At 40.7% G+C, this 17,169-nt stretch overlaps 1 pseudogene; it reads left to right on the plus strand.

The window, feature by feature from the left end:
* The first annotated feature begins 15,918 nt into the window (after window positions 1-15,918).
* On the plus strand, window positions 15,919-16,041 carry LOC137097628 (U2 spliceosomal RNA; annotated as a pseudogene).
* The last annotated feature ends 1,128 nt before the right edge of the window (window positions 16,042-17,169 follow it).

The following is a 17,169-nucleotide window of genomic DNA, read 5'->3' on the forward strand; positions in this document are numbered from 1 at the left end:
ATAAAGATAGCTGCCTGCCTCTTGTTCTCTCCAAAAGGTAGGCTAAACTATATGGACTGTCATGGTGCAAAGGGTGTCTTTATTTCTCCACCGCACTAATGCTTGGCCCTCAATGGTATTTATTTAAGGAGGCAGGGAAAAGGTTGCTGGAAAAGCCCCATTAGAAGCAGGCCTGCAATTTCATGACTATTTAAACTAGCAAACGCAAACAATGAAACAGCAAATTGCCTGTCAAATAATTGTCTGTCAAATATCAAGTCTTGTCAAATATCAAACACCAGTGGATGCTGAATACTGACACTAAATATTGAATGTCATCCGCTTGATGGATATTTGACATCACCGTTTGCAGAGGATTTTGATTTTTGTGTGTGTGAGGAGAAAGTTCATTTCAGCGTTAAGAACAATGCCAGAATGAAACACATCTGCTCCTCCTGCTCTTATACCTTGGATGTGTGTTTGAACAACAACAACAATAGAATAGCCTTTGTCTAGAAAGCGATTCAGAGATCGCTTTGGGTGATATAAATAGAGAAATAGATGACCTTCACCTTTACGGGCTTTGCAAGCCCCAAATCTAATTATTTACTGATAGGATTGTATATATCCCTGTCCTTTTTTATTCTGAAACTAAATTAAAGAGCCCACACATTTTAAGAAAACATGTCTTTTTTGGGAGATCCCATCTGCTTTACCTGTATGTTGTGTGAAATATCTATAAATAATCAGGAAAAATGTCAATATTGCTGCAAATTATTTTTAAAAATTAATTCTCTCTTCACATGTCTATATAACAGCAAAATTGTATGTCCAATAAAGTGCACTTACTTGTTTCTCCATTCTCTACACATGTCTCTCTATCATCATCATCATCATCATCATCATCATCATCATCATCATCATTGTTATCTTTATTTCTTCTTGTTGTTGTTTATTCGTTCAGTGACCTCATGGACCAGTCCACACCAGAGCTTCATGTCGGCCATCACAACCCCCAGCTCTTTCAAGGTCAAGCCAGACACTTCAAGGATACCATCCATCTATCTTGCCTTTGGTCGGCCCCTCTTCCTTTTTCCTTCCATTTTCCCCAGCACAATTTTCTTCTCTAAGCTTTCCTGTCTTCTCATGATGTGGCCAAAGTACTTCATATTTGCCTCTACTATCCTTCCCTCCAATGAGCAGTTGGGCTTTATTTTCTGAAGTATGGACTGATTGGATCTTCTCGCAGTCCAAGGCACTCTCAGAACTTTCCTTCAACACCACAGTTCAAAAGCATCTCTCTTCCTTTGCTCAGCCTTCCCTAAGGTCCAGCTCTCACATCCATAGGTGACTATGGGGAATACTATTGTTTGAACTATGCAGATCTTTGTTGTCAGTGTGATGTCTCTACTCTTCACTATTTTATCAAGATTAGACATTGCTCTCCTCCCAAGAAGTAAGTGTCTCCTGATTTCCTGGCTGCAGTCCGCGTCTGCAGTCATCTTTGCACCTAGAAATACAAAGTCTGTCACTACCTCCATGTTTTCTCTCTCTATTTCCCAGTTATCAATCAGTGTTTTTGCCATAATCTTGGTTTTTTTTATGTTTAACTGCAACCCAGCTTTTGCACTTTCTTCATTCAACATTCAGCTCCTCCTCGCTTTCAACCATCAAAGTGGTCTCATCTGCATATCTAAGTTTGTTAATGTTTCTTCCAGCAGTTTCAACCCCAGCCTTGCATTCGTCAAGCCCCGCACATCGCATGATGTGTTCTGCATACAAGTTGCCATATTTATTTCTATCCTGCCTTTTTCCCATATAAAGACTTAAGGTAGTTAACAATAACATGGCGCAACCCAATACAATTTAAAAATGTAAAAACAAGACAAATAACAGTTAAAAACAATTAAATAGCCTTATTTTTCGGGTGCAGATTGAAAACGGCTATCCAGCTACCCGCCTGTTTTCGGGAGGCATGCAAAAATGGGTACGGGGATCTACTGGAATCCGGATCAAGGTTCAGCTGAAATGCACAAGCCAACAAAATACAGTTTAAACACAATAAAACACAATTACAATTAAATATTCATAACATATTTCATACTCCCAGTACATACAATCACTGGCTTTCGGGAAAACATTCTGGAAAAATTATTTATTTTATTAATTTGTTGTATTTTTGTACTGCCCTTCTCAACCCCGAAGGGGACTCACATCAAAATTGACCCTCCTCTGATAAAACATTAAACATTATTAAACACATCGCAGAAAATAACAGCATATATCACACAAAGACATAGCTGTTGTCCAAAAAACAAAGAGAGAAAAACTAAAAACAGAAAGAAAAAAATAGCTGTAACGGGATTTACTCACCAACTCTAATCTATTATCAATAGTATGAACAGAGGTTATGTTTTCTTGGCACACTATATATATGTTAATATGCAGGTCTTATCATAGTTGCGTGAATAACAAAGGAATCTCCTGCAGAAAAAAGTATCTGAACAAAACTAACTTCAGGATGAGCAGAAAATACTGTTTTGACATCGCTAGACCAACAGACCAGCTACTTCACAATTCTCCATTGAATGTTTGTGTCACTATTTGTATCTTTATATGTGCCTGTATGCCTTGTTCTCATCCCAACAATTAAATGGTTGTGCTTGAATCCCTCTGGCTTGAATATTATGCTTCCTTGATGCATTCTGAAAAGGTGGATTGAAATCCACAAGATTTCACACTTAAACAAATCAGTTCTGCTGTTACTAGATTTGCACCCTCCTTCCTTTGGAGCCTTGTAATGCAGCTTTCTCTCTGAAAACACTCTACTTTTTCATTATACCACGTGCTTCAGAGGTTATGCCAAGAGGACGCAAGCTCTGGCAGCTGTCCTCAAACTGGAAAGGCTTGGAGTCTAGTCTTGACAACAGATCTATCATCTGACGATAAGCTTCATTTGGAGAGGCTTCTCACCATCATTTCATTTGGAGAGGCTTCTCACCAAAAAGTTCACAACTAGGTAATGTATTGGCCACACAAATTATGGAGAGAAATTTATGGATTGGTGAAAGGATTGGCCACATAAATAAAATCACTGGGTTTTTTGTGAAAGGGTTATTTCCTTATTATGAGGGTTATCTGGAAAGTATGGTTACAGGGCGCGTAGCTCTCGCAGGGAATTTTCGCAGAGAAAGATGGTATCACTACCATTTAGTGCAGTGGTTCTCAACCTTCTTAATGCCGTGACCCCTTAATACAGTTCCCCATGTTGTGGTGACCCCCAAACCATAATGTTATTTCTGTTGCTACTTCATAACTCTAATTTTGCTACTGTTATGAATCGTCATGTCAGTATCTGACATGCAGGATGTATTTCCATTCACTGGACCTAATTTGGCACCAATACTCAATACGCCCACATTTGAATACTGGTGGGGTTGGTGGGGGGATTGATTTTGCCATTTGGGAGTTGTAGTTGCTGGGATTTATAGTTTATCTACAACCAAAGAGCATTCTGAACTCCACCAACGATGGAATTGACCAAACTTGGCACACAGAACTCCCATGACCAACAGAAAATACTGGAAGATTTTTTTTGAATTCTGGGAGTTTTTGAATTCTGGGAGTTGTAGTTCACCAACACCAAAAAGGAAGAGAAGGGCAGGCAGAAAGATCTTCAGTCTTGTCTGCCAAAGGGGTTCCTAAGACCATCAGAAATCTGTATTTTTCTGATGGTCTTTGGCGACCCCTCTGAAACCCCCTTGCGACCCCCCTAGGGGTCCCGACCCCCAGGTTGAGATACACTGGTTTAGTGGGAAGCTAGCAGAAGTGAATGAGCAGTGCCAGTTGTCAGTAGCTCATCAACTGGTGTTGTAGTGAAGGTTAGATTTGAGCATCCTCATTCCATTTCCCTCCAAGTGCGAAGTTAGCCCTACTTAAATGCTAAGGCAGTGTTTCTCAACCTGGGGGTCGGGACCCCTGAGGGGGTCATGAGAGGGTTTCAGAGGGGTCGCCAAGGACTATCAGAAAACAAATATTTCTGATGGTCTTAGGAACCCTTTTGGCAGAGAAGGCTGAATATCTCTCTGCCTGTCCTTCTCTTTCTTTTTGGAGTTGATGAACTACAACTCCCAAAATTCAAAAATACTTCCCCAACCCCACTAGTAATCAATGTTGGCCATGTAGGTAGCATGTCGAGTTTGGTGCAGATCCCTTATGGGCTGGGTTCAGAGTGCTCTTTGATAGTAGATTAACTATAAATCGCACCAACTTCAACTCCCAAATGTCAAGGTCTATTTTCCCCAAATCCACCAGTATTCACATTTGGGCATATTGAGTGTTTGTGCAAAGTAGCTGTCTTAGCTCAATGCAATGGAATCATGGAAACTGTAGCTTTGCAAGACTTTTAGCCTTCTTTGGGAGTCCTGATCCCTCACAAACTACAGCTCCCAATAGTATTGAGCCATGGCAGTTAAAATGGTGTAAAGCCGCATTAATTTTGTCAGCAGAAATCTCATAACACAGACTTTGCATATTCAGTCAGTAGCCAAAAGCCAAAGGAATCCCATTGTTTTTACCACTGACCCAACCTAGTTCCTACCACTTACATTCAGCGCTAGTGCTGGGTAGCTACAGTTTCCCTTTTCACATTTCTGCCTGGATTTGGGGGTTTGTAAAAGGTTATTACACTAAAGCCTCAATAAATGTGAAGGTACGCTTGCCATGTGTTTTTCCACTGTGGAAAACAAATGACCATTGGGGTAAACAAGCTGTTGTTTGAGCGAAGGCCAGACCACATTTTGACACAGCTGTCTTCATCAGTGGCCAATATTGAAGTCCTTTGTATTGAAATATTTTCTATTTTTTCCATTAGTCAGAGCCAACACATGAATGTAGAATTTTGCACATCACAAGCATAAAAATGTCCCTTGCTTTCATCAGTCATATTGTTCTGCATGCAATGGAAAACAATTTTTTTTAAAAAACAAAACATGCAACCTAGTTTAAGTATGTTTATATGTGTAAAGGTAAAGGTTTCCCCTTGACATTAAGTCTAGTCTTGTCTGACTCTGGAGGTCAGAGGCTCATCTCCATCTCTAAGCTGAAGAGTTGGTGTTGTCTGTAGACACCTCCAAGGTCATGTGGCCAGCATGACTGCATGGAGCACCACTACCTTCCTGCTGAAACGGTACATATTGATCTACTCACATTTGCATGTTTTGTTGCATGCAACAAAGCAACAAATTACCGGAAGAATATTAAAAAAAAAAACCCTACAAGAGATGCTTGGAATTAATATCCGTAAAAAACCAGAAACCTTTCTACTTGGAACGCACAATTTAAAAATGGACAAAAACAAAGACAAAATACTATTCTTATTAACAACGGCAGCTAGGATTTTCTACGCATAACATTGGAAAAAAGAAGAACCCCCAGAAGAAGAAGAACGGCTGACAAAAATTCTAGACATAGGAAATATGGACAAACTGAGACATCTCTACTTTCTAAAAAGAAGGGCATGCCAAAGGAAGAGACAGATTGGAAACAAGTGACAACATATCTAATGAAGCACTACCTCTGAGGATGCTTGCCATAGATGCAGGCGAAACGTCAGGACAAAAATTGCCTCCAGAACATGGCCATATAGCCCAGAAAAACCTACAATAATAATAATAATACAACAACCCAATAGAGATGATCTTTCTTTCCTTCCCTTTAGTTACTGAGATAACTTTTCCCCAAAAGGCAGAAGTTCCTGATATCTTTTCACCCTAACCCTGAGCTGCTATGGTTTAGAAAAAAGCAGGGTTTTTTCCCCCTATCTATAGCTCAAGGTTAGCTTTGGAGATAAAGTAATGCTCAATATATAACTCAATACCTATCCTATCCTATCCTATCTATCTATCTATCTATCTATCTATCTATCTATCTATCTATCTATCCATCCATCCCTCTCTCTCTCTCTCTCTCTCTCTCTCTCTCTCTAGCACTCAATAACTTCTCAATCTAAATCTCAATATGCTTCTATATAGCTCAATATCTCAATATGCTTCTTTATTATTTATTTATTTATTTATTTGCTTTATTTCTATACCGCATTTTTCAGCCCTTAACAGGCGACTCAGTATATTTTAGTCTCTAACTATCTATTTCTCAATCGCTATCTATAGTATCTCAATAGTTCTTATAATGGTTTTCTCAGAGTACCTGTCTGACCAACAGCACATCTGAAGCTTTCTTCTCTATTGAAGGAGGCAGGGAAGATTCCAAAATGGAGATCTCAAGCCTAGGAAACAAGGCGGTCCCTTTTCTAAACTAATAGCTGCAAAGGGGCCTTCAGTCTGGCTTTGCAGACTCTGATACTGTTTAACTTCCACGGTGCTGCTGGGTCTGTAGCAGCCCTGGGGAAATGCAAAAGAACACTATCTCATGCAACTGAAAGGTAATGCAAACTAAGCTCCTGGAAGACGGAACAGAGAGTCACTTTATTTCTCCCTCTGAATGAATGGATGGATGAAGAAAAGAGAGTAGATGAAGCCATACTAGAAAATACATTGTGATATTCCAGTGATGCTTGGCCTCAATTTTCCCTCTTTGAATATGTTCGCAAACAGCTAGTCACAATTAGTTGGAAGCCTCACTGGATGCTATTTTTACATCTTGGAAATGGGCCCCAGGTTGCAGCTTCGGTTTCCCCACAAGTGGCAAAATGAGTCCATTGCCTTCCATCTTTCTATTGCATCATTTTACCCATCTGTGATTAGGCAAAGTGTTTCTGCAGCCACATAATTCTTCGGATGGGAGGGCTGACCTTTCTGATCTAAAATGGACATTGCTGGGGGGGGGGGGGGTTACATTTCCTTTGTGTGGACCTGCTTTTCAGAAGCAACAACCCCCTCCCCCCACTTTCCAAAAACAAAAATCAGATCTAGAGTCTCCCATGAACACTGAAATATTGTCATTTAATGATGTTTAAATCAAATCATGCACCATTCTGCTTCCTCCATCTGGGCTTTCTCAACACCCACTCGGCACTGCTTTAATGTAATTCAGTTCCCTTCATCCATATTGTTTGCCATTGGTGGGCACTTATTTTTAAAACACGTCTGCCTGAATCCGATCTGTTTTGCTCCCGATTCCATATGTTCTGGGCACAAGCTATTTCTCCGTCAGGCCCACATTTCAAACGGTATCTGGAGAGTTGGTGCTTCTTGCTGCTGCGGCACATCACATCCATCATGCATGCTCATAGTCAGTGACTCTGGCAGTGCCACACATTTTCTAGAAAATTTGTGTTCCCAAGTTTTCTCTTCCTTGGTTATACTGATAAACACAGAAAGCAAAAGGCTTTCATAAAAGCTTTGCTACACAGGGGAATAGGATTTCCCTGTCGTCCTTCTGCACCACCATGCTAGCTTCCCAGAGGGAAAATGTTAGAAGGGTCCCCTTAATAAAGGGATTTCCAGTCAATACTCTTTTGAAGGTAAAGATTAACGAACGATTAGAAGGCAGAACACTAGCAATCTTGAAGTGGTTCATCCTCAGTAAACACTGGAATTCAGACTGGAAGGGACCCCAAATTTGGAACCCTATTGAAGGTCCGGTCGCAGGAGGCAAACAGGCAAAATGTCCAGTCTCAGGAGTGGATCAAAAGCAAGATTTATTCCATTATGGCCAAAAGGAGATGGATCAGCCATACCACACACACAGGTCACAGTACTTAAAAAGGCTACCATGCCCCACACCTCTTGACCACACATTATATAGGTTTTTCTTATCTATCAAGATTCTACTGCACATGTTTTCTTGGGTAAATTTCAGCCAAATATCTGTTGCCACTCAAGTCCCAGCCCATGTTCAGCCCATGTTCAGCAAGCCCTACCTTCACAACTAGCTTATCTATTTCTCCACCCTGATGTTGACATGTTGTTCCTTTTCTGCAGGGAGGAGTACCAAAGCAAATCTACTACAGGCTTGAGCCTCCTTCAAGACGAACATAGCTTTTCTACAAATTATGATCTAATGGAATTCCATAATTTGTTCTTCCTATGTGTCTTCAAGTCAACTCTGATGCATAGAAACCATCCCATAGTATTTTTTTTAAAAAAGAAAATGTATTCAAATGAGGCTTGCCATTGCTTTTTGTAAGGTTGGGAGAGTGTAAATTGCCCAGTGAGTTTCCATGGCTGAACAGGCATTTGAATATTGATCTCCTGGACTCATAGTCCAACACACACTTGTTGTTGTTGTTGTTGTTGTTGTTGTGTGCCTTCAAATCTAAGATGATCTTATTACAGGCTGGGAAAGTGTGACTTGCCCAAGACCAGCCAGTGGACTTGCCTAACTGAGGTCGAATTCAAACCTTGGTCTCTGTAGTCATGGGCAAATATTCAAATGACTACACCATGTTGGCCTTTGACTACACCATTAGAGTAATTAATAGAGATGTGAAATTTGGCCAAAAAGGCATGGTGTTTCAGGGTCCATTGTCAGCTAGCCCCTCATTCTGTATACTGGGAAGTTACTCAAATCAGGAGAGGTGTTGTTGTTTTCATTTGGCAAAAATTTATTCAGATGAGGTTTGCCATTGCTTTTCTCTCTTCAAACCTTTGTCTCTGTAGTCATGGTCAAATGTTCAAATTACTACACCATGCTGGCTTTCGACTACACCATTATAGTAATTAATAGCAGTGTGCGATTCAGCCAAAAAGGCATACCATTTTAGAGTCCACTGTCAGCTAGCCCCTCATTCTGTTTACTGGGAAGTTACTCGAATCAGAATGGGTGTTGCCATTTTCATTCGGTAAAGATTCTACCCATTGGCTACAATGGGAAACTTTAAAGGCTCAATCCTCAGTCATTTTAAGACCCATTTGCACGACCTCACAATTTCTGAGGATGCATCATCATCATCATCATCATCATTTACTTATTAATCACCCTCCATCCAAGATGCTCTAGGCGATTTACAAGCTAAATTGTAAAGGATAAAAATACATACATACATACAGATATTGATAAAATTAACATAGATCAAAAGCTCTAGTAAAAAGCCAGGTCTTAAGTGCTAGGGTAAAAGGCCCTAACTGGCTCTCATATAGGGCGGCAAGGAATTCCATAAGGCAGGGGCAGAAATAGAAAAAGCTCTGCATCTGGTCCTTTCCAAGTGCATTTCTCTAGGACCCGGTATATAAAGTAAGCCACATTGGGATGGTCGTTGTGACCTCCGATGATGGGAGAAGGAGAGACGGAGAATAAGATGCTTGTCATAGATGCAGGTGAAACATCAGGAGAGAATGCTTCTTGAACATGGCTATATAGCCCGAAAAATCTACAACAACCCAGTTCTGATACCCTTTCTCTTACTGGAAAATTTGCAATAAAAAGTACCCATTCTTTAAAGTTATTGAAAAGTTATTCATAACACAAGCAATCTCTCTCAATGTCAGAGGAAGGTACAAACAAACTACCTCTGGCCAAATCTTGTCAAGAAAACCCCATGAAAGACAGATATAAGGTCACAATAAGTTTTGACGACGCACAACAGCAGCAACAACAAATATGAAGACCAAAAGTGGGAACTGAAACATGTGCGTCTCCAAATGTTGGTCATTTGGGATAATGGAAGCCTATCCCTCAGAACTTCTTTAGGGACAGTTATGACTTAAAAGATTTAAGAGCTAAAGAATATATTGTTTCCGGGACTCCCCACTGAAACAATGCTGTTCAGCTCTTCTTGTGTTTCTTCCACAATGACATTTCTATGGGAGGAGAAAAATGATGGAAAAATCAGCAGAAAATTGTCTGCAAGGAGTTTACAGAAAATTGTTTGCTGTAAACTCCTTGGAGGAGATGAGCTGACTGTACAAGAAAAGCACATTTAGTACAACTAACTCTGGACCCTGTTGTGTGCCTTCAAGCCATTTTCGACTGTTGGTGACCATAAAGCGAGCCTATCATTGGAGATTTGCTGGCAATACTTGTTCAGAGAGAGTTTCTCTGTGCCTTCCTCTGAGGCAGGATGATTGTAAAATGTCTATGGTTACTCAGTGGATTTCCATGTCCAAGTGGGGATTTAAACTCTGGTTTTTACAGTTGTAAACCTTTGCTTAAACCATTATAACACAGTTGATTTTGACTCTGATGTGGTCCTTTACATCATCTGAAAATGGACATGGAGAGGGTTAGTTATCAAAATATTATCGGCTATTTTTACATCAATAATCAATAAATTAATAATTAGGAAAGCACACACACACACAATGTCCTGAGGGCAGCTTATGGCAATGTTTGAAGCATAAAAGGAGCACAATATAATAACAATGAAGAACAATAGAAGTGGGAACAATAATTAGCATAAGGCACACACTCAAGAAACAGCAAATCAACTTGGAATTACAGTTCAAAAGCATGAGCATTAATATCCATGCAATTCTGTTTCCCAAACCTCATGATTTTCTGCTGTCATTGTGTTTTTTTAAAAAACCTCTTAACCATTTTGCTCGGCATGGAGTAGGTCTGACAGCCATCGTTTGAGAACAGGGCTGGCAGATTCAGAGCTGGAGAGCCATCATATAATTTTAAGTCTCCCAATGTGGCCAGAGAACAAAGACAGCTGCAGTAATTCCTGCCCAGTTAATCTCTTCATCCCCACATCACCATCCCTGTCATCGACCTCACTGTTTGTTGAGTGATACACATACTTGGAACTAACTAGCCAACTTTGGCAATTGAAGTTGTTTTTTTTTTTTTTGTCGTGTCAGGAGCGACTTGAAAAACTGCAAGTCGCTTCTGGTGTGAAAGAATTGGCCGTCTGCAAGGATGTTGCCCAGGGGAAGCCCAGATGATTTGATGTTTTTATCATCCTTGTGGGAGGCTTCTCTCATGTCCCCACATGAGGTACTGGAGCTGATAGAGGGAACTCATCTGCCTCTCCACGGATTTGAACCTGCAACCTGTCGGTCTTCAGTCTTGCCAGCACAGGGGTTTTACCCACTGCACCACCGGGGGCTCCTAATTGAAGAATAGGGTGGCATAAAGAGGGTGGACACCAAGGCAAGGAGTAGCCATTGCTGCCTTACTGCAGGAGAGCTTAAGGGTTTGGCTTTTGCTGTTCCAAAGTTGAATTATAGTACATGAAGGTTTTTTGGCAATCTAGGGAGTGAGCCAAGTCCAAGTCACACAAATAGCACAGTGGAAGTGACACCATATCAACTCCTGATTTAGCTCATGGAATTTACCAGCCTTCAAAAGCATTATGGTCACAGGCATAAATGCATTATGACCAAATAAGTGAGGAACAGGCATATAGTTACTAGGCATGGTTATGTTCAGTCGTAATCTTCGTAATCCATAATAAATTTGGAAAGATTTCCTTTTTGAAGTGATTTCAAAGTTTTTAAAGGAAACCCTTTGCCCTTCCGAAGCGTTTTCTGCCATTTCTCTTATGAATCCGTGAGTCGGAAATGATTCAGCTTTTCAAACTAGTGTGGATGGATTCCCTTTGGTTTCCTTTCTCTCTTGCGTCAGTCCTGGGTGAGAGAAGCAGTTTAACTAGTGTGGATGGATTCCCTTCAGTTTCCTTTCCCTCCTGTGTCAGTCCTGGTTGAGAAAAGCAGCTTAACCCAGTGTGGATGGATTCCCTTCGGTTTCCTTTCTCTCCCGCATCTGTTTTGGCTGAGAGAAGCAGTTTAAACCAGAGTGGATGGATTCCTTCCCTTTCCCCCCCACTTTCTGGAATAAAACAACTACTTTCAAAGTAAAGGCCACCCAGTGAATCAGGAAATAACACTTTGAAACAATTAACGAAGGATACAAACGTCTTGGAAGTTTTGAAAAGTTTTGAACTTTTTTTTCTGCGAAAATCGGAATTGACTTTAGATCCGAACCGCCAGTGCCCCCTGCATCCTAAACGAGTTTTGAACCATTTTTTTTGGATCAAACAAGCCTAATAGTTACCAATGACTAGAGATGGCAGTATGATAGATAATTAATTCCTAGGCTTGGGCCCAAATTGGTTTGAATGAAAATGATTTGTAATATTCGGTGGTCTGTTTTATATAATCTCTGAAAAAAGAATGGGGACGAGGGAGCCAGATTTTATTGGATCCTGGAGAAGATGGAGTTAAGACTGCAATATACCTGAGGTGGGAGACTACTGTGGGGATCCTGAAGAAGATGGAATTAACTTTAGTATTTTTTCTCCCTCCCCAGCAGCACCAGCATCCGTCCATTTCTTCTTAACGTAAAGAACCTTGTAAACATTTCCTTAACTTAAACAGCTTTTGTCTTTGACTAATGTAAACACATTTTTTCCCCAAAAGTTCAACAGTTAATGATTTGTCACAATGTCAGCAGTTCAGCAACTTTTAATTACAAGTCAGCAAGTAGGGAGTTAATAATTTAGGCATTGCAGGCCTTCATCTTCAGAATGGTATCTCCAAAATTATTAGGTCCCATTCGTTCACGTTTCATACAATTCCATTCAAACCATATATCATATTTCATGACACTTGCCCCAGAAGACCCAGTGTGTTTCCATAGCCAAATGGGAAATTGAATTCTGGTCTTTGGAGTCATAGCTGATGAAGTATACACTTTGTTTTAAGGAAAATTGTGGGTGTTTGGCACTAGTAATTCAGTTGAGTATAGACAAACCAGGGAGATTTACATGCAGTCTCTGTGTTGCAAATTTATAATTGTGACAACTAATTAAAAACTTGCCTGCGTAAATCTGAATTTCTTTCTGCCTTCAATTTTGACAAGAGGCTAGCCTGTTTCCTATCCCCGCCATTATACTTTGTCTTTTCCTTTTTCCACTCTTAGTTGACTGCTGTGAATTGATTTGACTGTCTGTTTGGACCTAAACTGTTTCTTATTCACTTTCCCTTGCTACCTCTAAATCCATGCATGACATTTGAAGAGTGAAGCTAATGAACAATGATTGCACTCACTTCCAATGTTGTTATAGTGTAACAATATCAAAGTCCAAATTGCCACCTGAGAAGAACCGTAATTGCTCTAAAACGCACAGTTAGCATGATTTAATCAGTATTTTTAGTGAAACCAGTGGCCTTATCCAATTCAGCCTTAAAATATCCTGATGAGGCTTGCAAATATGAGCAGGGAGGATTAAAACATTTGGAGGAGACAAAGATATTGCTCAGTCTACCTGGGGCAGCACCATTTCAGAATGCAGCTTCTTTCAAATTGGTTAAGTCACAACAAAAAGTCTGAAAATGGTCATGTCACATTAATCAATAAAACCTTATATTACCAACAAAAGCATAGCAAAAGATGACTGCATTTCATCCAACAGTGATTGTACACAGATATCTCAGGCTTGGGCAGGAAGGTAATTGCCACCCAAATGTTTATCTATGATACGTCACCTGCACTCTGTAGTATTCCTAATTCTATCAGTGCAAATCAAAGCTGAATTACAATTTAATTCCATGTCTGTTTTAGCTATTCATTCATTTATTTAGTGTTGTTAATCACTGGTGTCAGAGCTATACAAGAGTTGCATGAAAAGTAATGTCTCCACCTTCGTAACTTCTCAACAGAAGGCAGTACTGGTATGAGGCAGGTATTGGCTTCTTCAGTAGACTCTCCTCTACAGTTCCATTTTGGCAGGAAGCCTTAGCATTGAACTGTTGTGTTGTTAAAGCACAAAGTATGAAACCTTGTGCAGACGGTTGGTCAATGCGACTTAAGCAACGTGCAGTCATTGAACTCTTGACAGCAGAAGGTGTCACCCCAAAGGAGATTCCTCAGAGAATGCAAGCTGTTTATGGTGATTGCATTGATATGAGTACTGTAAGTTGTTGGGCAAGTAAGTTTAAAGATGTTGAGGTGAAAACATCTGACTTGCGTGACAAACAAAGAGTTGGATGTCCTGTGACAGCAACCACCGAGTTTCACAAGCAAAAGATTGACAGATTGTTTCAGGACAATCGTTGTATTACTCAGAGAAAAATTTCAAGCATTATTGGCATTTCACCACAATGTGTGGGTCACATTATTGCTTTGCTTGACTATCAGAATATCTGTGCACAAAGGGTTGTGGAAACAGAGTGTCAACTTCTTCTGTGACAGCTTCAGAAAACGTGTTCATCATTGGAAGAAATGTATCCAATTGTGTGGTGATTATGTGGAAAAGTGAACAGTGGTAGTTAAAGAGCACATTCTAAGGATTATTTCTGCGCTTGATTTATTAAAATATTCCCATCCAAACCCAAGTAATGAAGGTGGAGGCATTACTTTTCATTCAATCTTCATAGTATGCCAAAGACCTATTTGATCCAATGTTCTGATTAAATAGCAGCTAATCCTTCACCTCTAGGAAAATCGTAAGCAGAAAGGTGTTTGCATTACATTCCACAGTAAGCCATACTGAAGGGGATACTGCCTCTCTTAGTAGGAGATCATACTCCATGAATTCACCCAACTCCCCTTTTAAACTATTCAGGCCATTACTGTATTTTGTGGCAAGAAACTAGAGTTTAGCTCAATGCTGTCTGAAGAAATATTCCCTTTTAACTCTCCTAGGTTTCTCACTATTTTTGTCCTAATGTCTTCTCCCCCAGGAAATAATGAAGAGCAGCATTTTTGTGATTGTGAGTAATCAATATCAACAGTCGGTGTTCACTCCATGGCCAAAGTGGACTGTGAAGAGGAGAAAATTTCAGACTTGGTTGCTTCTAAGTACTTTGCTGGCCACTACAGGCAATCTCAGACTCCCCCCTTCCCCAGCAACCTTTTTTGGAAAGGCAAAATTATGAGACTTGTCTTGCATTAGGACCTCATCACACGATGGAAATTCAGTGTCCTAGGATGCTTCTTCCCCAGTTGACCCATGGAGCCCCCACACCATCCATCACATGACATAGCCTCACTTTCAGCAGGACTCCATGGGTCAGTTGGGCCAGAAGCATCCTAGGATGCTGCTCCAGCAATATGGGAACTTCCCTGTGTTGCATTTGGAACAATGAGGCTAGCGCAGGGGGGAAGCTGTATGGCAACACTTCTGCACATGTGATGAAGAAGCATCAGCTGGTGGCAAGGTAGGGCACAGGGTGACAGGATTGCTCTGCTGCCCCCCCCCCCCAAATCACCACAGAGGCTGGCAAATTGGAATGCTGGATCTCATCAATGTGATTTTTTTACATTTATTGAATCAGAAGTGAACTGAGGGTGCAGTTGTAATGTTGGACTCTGCTGCAGGAGAGGCCCTGGGCCGGAGTATTGCCATCAAATTTTGCTGCCTGCTCAGCCTTGGGCTTACCCACGAGGTGACCTACAGCCACATCCTCATTCCAACTGGCTGACCCAGCAGCCTCCAAGGAGAGAACATGGCCCCTACAGCCTTGCCGTGTGGCTACTTTAATGGCCACGCCATCCATCACCCAGCTGCCAGAACACCTGCATGGGGTGCCCCCATGGCCATGCTGGCCATCATTTAGGCACTGGAACACCTGTGCGGGGGCTTGCTTTTAGTGTTCCCCCACCTCGCCTGTTGCTTCTGACCACTTATTCCATCAGCCCACTTTTATTGGGATGGAATGTTTACTTTTAAGATTTTTTATTGTATTAATATTTGAATTGTTCAATTATTATGTCATGTTTATTACTGTATGTTTACATTGATATGTTAATTGTATAAATTGATATGTCATGTTCATTATTATATGTGTAATGTGGCATTGTATGCCATTGGCTGCAAGCCACCCAGAGTCTCCACTGGGGTGAGAAGGGCAGGGTATATATGTAGAATAATAATAATAATAATAATAATAATAATAATAATCCCAAGTGTAGATTCTGCAAGGAAGCAGATAAAACAATAGATCACATACTCAGATGCTGCAAGAAGATCGCACAGACAGACTACAACAACAACAATTCTTTATTGATTAGTCAATTTTGACCATATCAAAACACGCTTCTCAGCCTTTTGGCTAAGATCAAGTGTAGTATCTGTTCTTATCAGACAGACTACAAGCAGAGGCACAACACTGTTGCTCAGATGATTCATTGGAACCTGTGCCACAAATACCATCTGCCTGCGACAAAGAACTGGTGGGATCACAAGCCGGAAAAAGTTACTGAGAATGACATGTCAAGCTATTTTGGGACTTCTGGATTCAGACAGACAGAGTTTTGAAGCACAATATCCTGACCTCACAATTGTGTTAAAAAACAAAGTATGGATTGTCGATGTTGCAATCCAAGGTGACAGCAGGATTGAAGAGAAACAACTGGAAAAGCTGAATTTAAAGATGGAACTTCAAAGACTCTGGCACAAGCCAGTCAATGTGGTCTCTGTTGTGATTGGCACACTGGGTGCAGTGCCTAAAGACCTTGGCCTGCACTTAAACACAATCGGCGCTGACAAAATTACCACCTGCCAGCTGCAAAAGGCCACCTCACAGGGACCTGCACACATTATTCGCCAATACATCACACAGTCCTAGACACTTGGGAAGTGTCCGACGTGTGATCCAATACAACAGCCAGCAGAGTCTCTGCTGTGGACTCATCTTGTGGTATCTCAAATAATAATAATATTAATAATGATAATAATAATAATAATAATAATAATAATAATAATATAGTTTTTAAAAAACATACAGACACAAAAAGTTTAGAAACTTGGCATGACACTAAATGTCCTTTGACCAGTAGCTGGCCACTTGGAGTGCCTCTGGTGTTGTAAGGAGGTCCTCCTTTGTGCATGTGCCAGGGTTCAGACTGCATTGTAGTAAATGGTCTGTGGTTTGCTGTTTTCCAGACTCACATGTCATGGACTCCACTTCGTGGGGGAGTCCACGACATGTGAGAAGCCTCCCCTCAGGATTGCAACACATCCGGGCACCCCCTGGGCAAGACAGCTGATTCTCTCACACCAGAAGCGACTTGCAGCATCAATGTGATGTACTCCTTTGATAATACTCTCCTCCATTTCCTCCTTTCTCCACAGCCCTTTTCTTATGAAATCCTTTTTTGCTACAAATCACACAACCTCATTAAATTGTTTTCCGCATTTGCCAAAGAGATTTAATCAATATCTGCTGTAAGACCTGCTTCATTGTTGTGCTAATTAATACACGGGGACATGAATTTGTCACCTCCTAAGCTTTGTGCTCTTATCTAGAGGAAAGAAGGATGCTAATTATAGCTAAATGCGTG

This window comes from Anolis sagrei, chromosome 9 (assembly GCF_037176765.1).
Source record: "Anolis sagrei isolate rAnoSag1 chromosome 9, rAnoSag1.mat, whole genome shotgun sequence".
NCBI lineage: Eukaryota > Metazoa > Chordata > Lepidosauria > Squamata > Dactyloidae > Anolis > Anolis sagrei.